An 11,306-nucleotide genomic window follows, 5' to 3' on the forward strand; every position below is an offset into this window, starting at 1 on the left:
GCTTCTTTTCAGCCGTACTCTCACCCAGCCTGCCACTTCCCCACCCTCTGCGGAACCAGAATCCCAGGACTTGGGAGGGTCTTGGCTTTAGGGACAGCAGAGTGCCAGTGTAGGAGGTACAAGTCAGAAGTGCAGGAGCAGGCTGGCAGGGGCCAACATAGTTGAGCAAACTGAAAGGCCTTAGGGCCCCCATGGAGCTCAAAGTTTATCCTTTTCTCACTCTAAGGGCAGAGAGGTCAGTTAATGTAGAACAGCACTTCTTTGTGCTGTAGATGATGGCCACACCCATGGATCTGTGGTCACTTTTCCTTCTGCTTCTTGGAGAACCACATGAGAAACCCAGATGTGCTTTGTGTGTGTGAATGTGTGTGTGTGTGTGTGTGTGTGCTTGTATGTGCATATGTGTATGCATGCATGTGTATGTGCATGTATGTATCTGTGTGTGCATGTGTGTGTGTATCAATATGAATGCATGTGTGTATGTGCATGTGTGTGCATCTGTGTATACATGTACACATGTGTATGTCTCTGTATATGCATGCATGTATGTATCTGTATGTGTGTGTGTGTGTGCATGGGTGCACACATGTGCACTTTGTCATCTTTCTGACAGTTCAGCTAAGTCTCCTATGCAGCAGCATCTAGCCTACACTTTCCTTGAGACAGTTTTCAGCATCTCCACCATGTTCTAGTTTATATGTATGTTTCTTCTGATGTCAGATTCCTTGGTTCATCCCAGCCTTTTCAGCAACCAGCACCATTTTTTGGACATGCCGGACACTCAGTGCACACTGGAAGGTAGATGGATGTGCACACAGATGGGAGGAAAGGAGGAGTGAGAGAGAGAGAAAGAGGGCAGATGGAAGGATGGGCAGACACGTGGTAGACAGACACCTCCCAGCCCTTCTTTTTGCCTGGCTTTCTGGAGACTCAGTGTGCACGCTCTCCTTTGGCCAGCACAAGGCCCTTAGGAGCTTTTTCGTGCCTAGTGGTCCAGGTCAGGGGCCACTGAACACCACTCGGTCCAGCTGCAGCCGCTCTGTAGCCTACTCGAGCCGGGCAGAGTGGGCGTGAGCCACAGGAGGCCCATGCATGGGGCTCTGGTAGCCCTTCAGAGGGGAGGCCATCTTGAGCCCAGATGTTTTACATTTGCCCATGTCTACAGACATGTGGGGGTCAAGGTGACATCAAGGGGGTTAGGCTCGGATGCTCTCAGTCAAGAAGACTAATGAACCTGCCACTTGCTTCTGCCTGAGCCCCGGGCCTCTCCGGCAGATGAAGCCAACCCCCAAAAGCTACCCTATTGGGACAGCCCCTGCCATTCTAGGCTTTTCATGGACCAACCTGTGCTTCCCCTGGCAGGCTGGCTCAGCTCAGATATCAAAAGCTGTTGTAATTATTTCCTCCCACTGAGGAAGGCTTCCATTTAGTTTTCTCCACACACACCCCCATTAATTATCTAATTATAACCACATTCTACACAATGGAGCAGCCTTTGACTCTCTGCCCAGGACCACTTAGAAAGGCTTAAATAGTTTGAGTGCTCTGAACTTGAAAAAAGGAAAAGAAGGAGGAAGAGAAAGCAAGCAAGCACACACACGTGTGTGTGTCTGTGTCTCTGTGTGTGTCAGTGTGTGTGTGTGTCTATGTGTTTGTGTCTATATGTCTGTATATCTATGTGTCTGTGTGTGTGTGTCTCTCTATGTGTCTCTGTGTGTGTCTGTGTGTATCTGTGTGTGTGTCTCTGTGTGTGTCTTTGTGTGTCAGTGTGTGTGTTTGTGTCTATAAGTCTGTCTGTGTGTGTGTGTGTGTGTGTGTGCGCGCGCACGCACACACACATCTAGTTGTAGTGGCAATCTTAGACTTTCCAGATTGTTGTCACAGTTCTAGAATAGGAAAACTCTCTGAGCTTTGAGAAGCCCCTCACAGAGTTCAGGTCTTGGGAACAGTGTTGGATGTCAGAGGCCTGTGCACACTGGCCAGTCAGGTGTGGCAGGGTGGTGTGCTGCCCTGAACAGCCAGTAGCAAGCCAGATGCAGCCTCTGCTGGGGCTGAAGTCCTGGAGTATGGCTCACATCTGGCTGTTCCCAGCCTTGGTTGCTTTATCACCCACCTGGACGACTGACTCCCTCCACCTCTCTCTCTCTCTCTCTCTCTCTCTCTCTCTCTCTCTCTCTCTCTCTCTCAGCATGCTGCTGGTCCCTGACAGCACCTTGTGCCCACTAACACGTCCTCCTCACTCTGTGGACCTTGCAGCAGAAATGCAACCTTGAACTAAATGGCCATCTACCTCTCAAACCAGCCTCCAACCATCTCCCCTCACATCTTCAGTGAGCTCGAGGCGGGCACAGATGAGTGGGGGAGACCTGTTGTCATAACCTTCAGACTCCTCAAGGACCTGGGCATCCCTCCAGCACAGACGCCCCTCCCCCAAAGAACTGTCACTCTGTCCTGCCACCTGTCTGCTCACCCTCCCCTCCAGGCAGTTTGATTCCAGATCAGCCTTCACTAAGGGTGGGTAGGATGTTTCTGAGCAGAGCACCCAATGTGTTGCAGGCATGTGTGTGCGTATTATGTACGCACATGTATGTCAATATATGTACTTGTATGTAAGTGTATATATGTATGTGTGTGTGTGTATTGCCTCACAGGTGTGTGGCATGTGAATACAGCTTCTGTCCACGAACATGACCCTTGAATACTGCCAGAAGGTTCCTGCACCCAGAACGTTGTGAGAGTGGAGTTTTTAAGTTGGCATTAGCATTAAACCCTATTAGCCCCATTTTTATTGGCTCACACATCTTAAAAGTCAGTTGTATGACCTTGTAATGATGGAAAAGTCATGTATTTTACTGACAGATGAGGGAGCAAGAAGCACAAGACAATGTATACTAGACATCTCACTGTACACATATGTCACACACACACTCTACACACGCTAAGCAAAATCTCATATACACTAAACACAGACATCGCACACCACACACACACTACATACACACATCACACACCACACACACACTACATACACACATCACACACCACACATACACTAAACACACACATCACAGCACCCCACACCACACACACACACACACACACACACACACCACACACACACTACATACACACATCACACACCACACACACCCACACACACACATCACAGCACACACACTACATACACACATCACACACCACACACACACTACATACACACATCACACACCACACACACACTACATACACACATCACAGCACACACACTACATACACACATCACATACCACATACACTACATACATGCATTAAACTCAAGATCTACACCCCATACACACTATGTATACACACCACACATACACTGTACACATATTACACACCATACATACATTTACACACACACACTATATACATGCATTACATACTACACACACGCGCACACACACACACACACACACACACACACACACACACACACACACACACACACACACACACACACCACACCTATCCAGATGCTGAGGCTATGGTGCTGTAAGTGTGAGTTTATACTTTGAGGGGACTGGGTTGAAATGCTCATAGATTTTTTTTTTTCTGCACAACTTCTTCTGAATCTATCATTATTTTCCAAAGCAGAAGTATAGATTCCTAAGAACTTGCAAAGAGAAATTAAAATCCGCCTGCCTTTGACAGCACTCCCCAGCAGCTGTTTTATTTTCCCACACCCTCACCCCATCCCTTCTATCCTCCGGTCAGCCTGCACCAACAGCGGCCTCCCAGCAGCCTCAGCCTGGAAGCCCACTGTGGGCATCTCTTCCGGGAGCCAGTGTGTGGCCCTAAGAGGGACATGGTGCTGTGCTGTGTGGACAGCAGCCTTCCAGAGCCAACTGTGAGGTCTTCTGGGGCAGGGGGAAGGAATTGGAAGTGGTACAAGCAAATCAGAGCCAGCTCTCCATACCTGCAGCTCCGGGTTCTCACAGATAAAGAGCACACTTCCCAAAATGCCAAGTGCTGCGGCATCTCACCCTGCTCCCCTTCTCTTCCAGACTCACCTGCACACCCGAGGCGTAAGCGGAACTGGATGCGTCCGCAGCGGCTGTGACTTTCGGCACCTGGACAACCTTGTCGCTCCTCATGACCCCAGTGCCCAAGCCGAGTGTTCAGAGGGGACAACACTGACACGGGACAGCAGACCCAGGTTCATATCCTTCTCAGAGATACCCCGTGGGATGGGTACCAGCCTTCCTGCCGGTGACTTTTGTGTCCTCATCTCCTCACCATTGGATTTCCTCATGGGTTTTGGTTTGGGGAATCTTTCTGGAAAGCTCTAGAATCAGGAATGCATTTGTAAGGATATATTAGATTGTATTTCCCTCTAAGTGCCTTTTTTTTAAAAAAAAAATGTATATTTTAAAATAAAACAGAAATGCATTCTTGTAGAACCTGTTTAAACTGGACCAAGGCTCTCAGAACAAGAACCCAAGATCCCTCCCACCCCAGATCTCCAGTGCCTGTTTCGAGGAAGCCTGGAATTCTTGCCCACACACTCCTGCTCTTTATCTCTCCATGGCCTGCTCAGCTAGCCCATTTTTATATTCCCTGACCAGTGTATATGTTGCTGATTTGTTTATTTATTGAGATATTTTACCAGCTAACTGACTGCCACTCACTGTGTATAAATGCCCCACACCCAGGAACAATAAAAAAGGCCCGCACAGCCCTGCCGTTGCCCCCTCTGTTTTCGTCTTTATGCCTGAAAGCTGAGTGGGTTGCAGAAATGAAGTATTTGTCACTCTAAAAGGGACAAGAAAGGATGGGAGGCACGCATATGGTTCTCCACACGTTAATAGTTGCAGAAATGTTTAGAAACCAGCAATGCAACTGTGTGTCAGCACCGGTGTCAGCAGACCTGGGCCTAGGAACCAAAGTGTGTTGATATCAGTCACTGTGACAAATGAACAAACAAACAAACAAACAAAAACCAGGAAAGACCATTTGAAAGATGAGATACCTATTTCAGCTCACAGTTTCAGAAGTTTTACTCTGTGGCTGGCTGGCTTCATTGTTTTTGTACCTGTGGCAAGGCTGTAAACCATGGGGGTGGGGGTGGAGGGAGTGTGTGGTGGAAAACTGCTCCTCTCACAGTGGTAGGGCAGCAGAGAGAGAGGGGTCACGGACCCACTTCTGGAGAGACCTGGCCACCTTCAAGGCCAGGAAACAGCAAAGGCTCCAAACCGTCTCTTCCAATCAAGGCCTCGTGCCCTCGAGCATGTGGCTTACAGAGCTTTCTTTCCCGGGACAGCAAGGGACATGCAAAGATACACATCGTTCGTTCACTTTGCCCTATGTCCTCCCAGAGGATGTTTATCAGTTGGCCAAGACCGTGCCCCCCATACAAGGCGGTTCCTCTTCTAGTGGACAAACACCAGGTGTTCTCTCACAAGTCTGTTTCCAGTGGACAAACACCACACACCCTTACTCAAGTCTGTTTCACATCCCACACTTGGAATCAAAACAAAAACAAATTTACATCACTATATGTATGTGTAGGTGTGTAGGTGTGTATGTATGTGTACGTGTGTAGGTGTGTATACGCACATGTCTGTGTGTTTGTGTGCACATAGAAGCCAGAGGTTTGGCAATCAGTGTCTTCTATCATTCATCACCTCATTTACTTACTTACATACTTACTTGTTTTTAATTACATGTATTTATTTTGGGTATGTGTATGTGTGGTCACATGTGTACCATGGTACATATGTAGGATGTGCAGGAGTTGGTTCTTTCCTTCTGTTTAATGGTATTAAATTCAGGTCATCAGACTTGAAGACAAATACCTTCCCCCCTGAGCCATCTCACTGGCCCACCGTCTTATTTTCTGAGGACCCCATCAATTCAGCGAAGCTGCCTCGCTACACAGATCTTCCTGTCTCTGCCTCCCTAGTGCTGGGTTTAGGCTTACACCACCACATCTGAATATTTTATATAAACGCTGAGGATTCAAACTCGGGTCTTCATGCTGGTGTGTGTAGCAACCGCTTTCCTGACTGAGAAATTTGTCACCATGATTCTTGAAGAGCACAGCTGTGGAGGAAGGGACAAGAAGGGAAAGAGCTCTGGGGCTCTGTCTGGGGACAGCTCCATTTCTTCGGCATGGGGTGGCAGAGCTGGTATCAGGGTACACCCTCTCAATAGCTGCCTGGAACAGCCCACGCAGCTACCGGTGACACAGGGAGCGCGTGCCAGCCAGAGGCTCTCAGTGTTTGCCCCAGCATTGATGCTGCATCTAATTTCTCCTGGATTTGTGGTCCTGCACTCCTCTGAGATGGCTTTCCTATCCGCTCACAACACAGGCCATTTGAACAAATGCATATTCAACACTTCCACCAAGAACAGAGGTTAGATAAATACTTTTTTTTAAAAAATGGCCAGGCCTGCAGAATTTGAGGAGGAAGAACACAGAAAACTCTCCTCACACGTTGACCTCTTGAGAGGCCACAGGCAAATGGGAACCCTGACAATGGCTCTGAGGAAATTAGAAAACACAGCAGGTGTAATATTCTTAGAGCATGGATGGTTGTAGCCCTGGGGTCAGGCATACTCCCCAGGCTCTGGGAGGGTCTCCCTGCATCCCGGAAAGAGTGCACAGAGATGACTTTGTGGTTTTGATAAGATCCACAGCACAAGAAAACAGTAACTAATATCTGTGAAGACGGGATCATGAAAACCAAGCCCAACCTACAGGGCTGTTCCAACAGTGAACGGACAGGAAGAAGCCGAGTTCGAAATGAGCCTCCGAACGTTTGCTGCCAGTGCTTGGGGCCATTTGGATGTCCAGAGATGTGAGAAGAAATCCTGACAAAGTTAGCTGGCAACTCTGAGGTGCATGGTCCCTGCAGACTTTGTGCAGCCCAGCTCATCAGATGGATGAGTGGGAAGGACTGTCTCTTCATGCTGGCATGCTGAAAATAAGGCAAGGGATACCGGCTCTGCGCGCTCTGCCTGTGACAGGGCATGCCCATGACAGCAATGTATGCTGGTGCAAGTTGCTTATCTTGTTCGAATCCAATGGAAGCTCCCCACCTTCCCACCACCATGGTGGGGTAAAAGATTCACAGAGCCCAGAGGGGTTTCGCTTTTACAGACTTTCCACCAAAACATTCTTCCCTTCTTGGCCTTGCATCTTTAAGACTCACTGCTCCCTTCTTTTTGTTCAGATTTTTAAAACGTTTTGATGCCAAGATTAACAAATGTGACTCTTTATCATATTGGAACTGACCCAGCAATTCACAGATTAAACAAAAGCAGACAAGGCTAACTAAGCAGTTGGAAGGAGTTGCAAATTTCTATTTTTTGGGACGGTCCCACTGACCTCCAGACCTATCTTTTCCCACTGTCCATTTTGAGGAATTCTGAAGGTGAGGGAGAATTAGGAGACCCTCTCTGTGTCCCATGTCCTCCTCCTCCTCCTCCATGTGGACATGAGCCCACTGCTTCCCTGTGAACAGGGCCCCATGTCCACACAGCCATCCCTGTCCCTCCCATTCTGCTGACTGGAGGGAGGGGAAGCCTGGACAAGCACTTAACCGCCAAGAGCCCAGGCATGGGTGGCCTCTGTCAAAAGGATGAGCTGGGCCAAGCGGGGTCCTCTAGGGGGTTTGGGGAACAGAGGCTGTTCTTGTTGGCTGCAAGAGCTGAAGCCAAAAGGATATGACTCTGGAGTTGGCCACAGGGGTAGGGGAGGCAGTGGCATGTGAACCCTAAACAAGCTGGGAGAGAAAAGAGCAGAATCCATGAGGAAGGAAAGGTAGAGGGATCATGCAGGGAAGAGAGATGAATTTATCACCCCCAGAAACAGGTGAGGAGAGTCCACTGGCCCTTGCTGGCATTCTACAGTACATGATGGTCTTAGTCCATGTCCTGCAGCTACAGCAAAACACCTGTAACAAGGTCCATTTATAAAGAAGAAAGGTCCACTTAGCTCATGGCTCTGGCAGTTGGGAAGTCCAAGTCTATGGTACTGGTGCTCACTCAGCTTCTGGAATGGACAGGCAGAGACGGTACATGGTGAGACAGAGCAAATGAACTAGCTAACTCTGTTTTTTCTCCTCACAAAGCCAGTAATGCCTTCACAAAGGCATAACTTCATCTAATCCCAATTACCCCCGACACTGTTAATACATGACTTTAGAGATTAAGTTTCTAGCAAAGAAAGTTTGCTTCAACACCTTCAGGCCACAACAATGGAGAACCCCATCATCCTCTTGAGCCACCATTTTGAATCCGTTGCTACCAAGTAACTAGCTGAGCACAAGTGTGTATTTCTGTGGGGTGTTACTCTTTCTCTGCCCAGGGCTTCCTGGCCACTTGACACTCATTCTTTCTGGACACATCCACGAGTGCTAGTGCAGGTGGTCCTGAATTGTATAGGAAAGCAAACTGAGCAAACCACAGGGAGCAAGCCAGTAAGCAGCACTCCTCCATGGCTTCTGCTTCAGCTCCTGCCTCCAGGTTCCTGCCTCTAGGTTCCTGCCTCCAGGTTCCTGCCTCCAGGTTCCTGCCTCTAGGTTCCTGCCTCCGGGTTTCTGCCTCCAGGTTCCTGCCTCCAGGTTCCTGTCTCTAGGTTCCTGCCTCTAGGTTCCTGCCTCCAGGTTCCTGTCTCTAGGTTCCTGCCTCTAGGTTCCTGCCTCTGGGTTCCTGCCTCTGGGTTCCTGCCTCCGGGTTCCTGCCTTGGGTTCCTGCCTCTGGGTTCCTGCCTCCGGGTTCCTGCCTCTGGGTTCCTGCCTTCGGGTTCCTGCCTTGGGTTCCTGCCTCTGGGTTCCTGCCTCCGGGTTCCTGCCTCCGGGTTCCTGCCTCCGAGTTCCTGCCCTGACTTCCTTCATTGGTGGACTGTGATGTAGAAGCATAAGATGAACTACATCCTCTCCTCCCCACATTTCTTTTGGTTATTCTGTTTTTCACAGTGATAGAAACTGTACCTTGGACAGTGAGCTTAGCAACCGAGTGTTCTTGCAATCATTCAAAAATTACTGGATATCCCACGATGTCACTCTTGCAAAGTGTGGCATTAAAAGCTGCCCAATGCAAGTGAAAGTGACCAAGGGCAAGGCCTACATTGTCCACAGATGCAAACACCCAGCAAAGTAAAGGTATCAACTTTTCCCCCAAAGTAATATATAGATTTAATAAAATTCCATGCTAAACCCCAGCAATAGTTATTGTAGAAATAGGCAAGAATACTCAGAAATTCACATGAGAAGGCTGTGCAAGCTGGCAGTTTGCAAATGGAGAAAAAGTGGGAGAGATCAGAATGTACTGAGTGTATAACTAAAGGACTCAAAACTGTGATACTGCCTGAATGGCTGCACAAGTAAGCCCAGTGTCTGGGGAGGGGCCCAGGATGTAGGTCACTTACACACATACCTGGTATGACCGTAAGATAAGGCAGCTACTCTGAAAGCAGGCTGGATGGTTTCGACACTTTTACATACCCCACTACCCTTTGGCCCAGCAACTTTGCTCCCAGAGAAATATTCTATGACTTTTTTGCTAGGCATGCATCCTAGAAAAAGCTGCTCAGGGATGCCTTCAGTAATGCCCCGCATTAAAGACGAATTGTAACACAAGCTGGGCTACATTCACATCATCAAATATGACCCTAGAAAGAAGCCACTGGGCACAGCTGAGATGACTCTCCAACAAGTTAGAGTGTGTGGACCAGTGAATTCCAAAAGACTGCATCGGGACAATCCTGTCTGTGCAGCAGATAAACCATAGACCTGGGAACAGAGTAGCCATTTCAGGGATCATGGAAGGAGGAAGGATGCCTAAAGAGTAATGTCGGTCTGGGATGAGAGACTCGGGAATCTGAGCTGTGGAGGACGGATGCTTGAGTCCTCTGCTCTGACAGTATAGCATCCATTTTCTAGCTCATTTGCTGCCCTTATTTACTACAAGAAGCTGTCGTTGATGGACACTGGGTAGAAGTCACATGTGGCCTCCGGGTTGTTTTTGTTTTTTGTTTTTTTAACAACCGCCTATGAATCTACAACTATTTGATTAAAATTTTAAATAAAAACAAGCACTGCTGCGTGAAAATACAATCCATAAAGAGGGTGCCCTCAGCTGTGGGAAAGCTCCTCTGCCTTGCCACGATGTAGAAAGGACAGGGCAGGGCTGGAGAGATGGCTCAGTGGTTAAGAGCACTGGCTGCTTTTGCAGAGGGCTGGGGTTCAGTGCCCAGCACTTACATGGATGCTCACAGCTGCCTGTGACTCCCGTTCGAGGGGGATCTGATGCCCCCTTCTGGCTTCTGCAGGCACTGTACGCATAGGATGCATATACACACACGCAGGCAAACACCTATACACATAAATTAAGACTAAATAAAAGAGTGTGACTGCCACGGGGAAGCTGAGGACTGAAAGGCAGCTTCAGTGCTGGGTGAGCTATGACTCAGACCTGGGTTTATAACTCCTGCGTGACCTATGAAAGGCCTCACGATTTAAGCAGCTTCTCCATGTTGCTACCTCTTTTTCTCCCACGGTTCCTGTACTTGCTGACAGTGCTCCCATCCCTGCCCCTTCGTGGGTCCCACGAGAACAATGGGACATAGTTTGAGCTTGCTTTTCTGCTGTGCTTGTCTGTCAACTACCATCCCCTGAGGTCCTAGCCTCATGTGTGTGTGTGTTCCCGGCTGGGTCTCGGGTCTCCAGCACGCCGCTTAGCAGATAGGACCAGCTCAGTCATTGGCTGAGTTCCTAGACCTGTGTGGCCCAATGCATTGTCCATCCCTGCTCACAGCAAAGTTTACTGCACTTGTACTTTGCCCATCTGACAAGATTCAGCCTCCGTGTCCCTTTCTGATCTAAAGATTTATTCCCTTTGGCTGAACAGTTAACTGGTTCTTATCTATATGCAAAGTGTTCACGGGGAATGAAGGCTGAAGACAAACAGCCTGGGAGAACATAATACATCCTGTATCACCCAGACCAAGGGCTGTGGCTCTGATGCACAGTTACACACTGTGCCTGAAGCACTCAGCTCCCTGTCTTCTCAGGACCAAGTGCTCAGGGAACAATGGTCATACTTGATGCTCAACCCTTGGCTCCTAAAGGAATCCCAGGCTCTGGGTCCTTTGTGACCTCCCAGGTCAGATCCATAGCCAGAGTCTAGTCACGTGGCAGGAAGGTCTCCAAGCTACTTCTCACTTGGAGAGAAAAATACACATTTGAATTTTCTCTCATTCTTGGCACACTCTGCTTCCATGTTGGATAAGAATTGCTTGTGCCTGTCAACCTTCCCCA

The 11,306-nt window shown here is 48.7% G+C and overlaps 1 protein-coding gene across 1 annotated transcript in view; it reads left to right on the forward strand.

Moving 5' to 3' along the window:
* Twist2 (twist family bHLH transcription factor 2) overlaps positions 1-4,187 on the forward strand; it is a 46,760-nt gene extending 42,573 nt beyond the window's left edge. Inside the window, exon 2 of the mRNA XM_051154363.1 lies at positions 4,047-4,187. The gene's annotated coding sequence lies outside the window, so the exon portion shown is untranslated. The remainder of the gene's footprint in view (positions 1-4,046) is intronic.
* Positions 4,188-11,306: the final 7,119 nt, after the last annotated feature.

This window comes from Acomys russatus, chromosome 12, assembly GCF_903995435.1.
Source record: "Acomys russatus chromosome 12, mAcoRus1.1, whole genome shotgun sequence".
Classification (NCBI taxonomy): domain Eukaryota; kingdom Metazoa; phylum Chordata; class Mammalia; order Rodentia; family Muridae; genus Acomys; species Acomys russatus.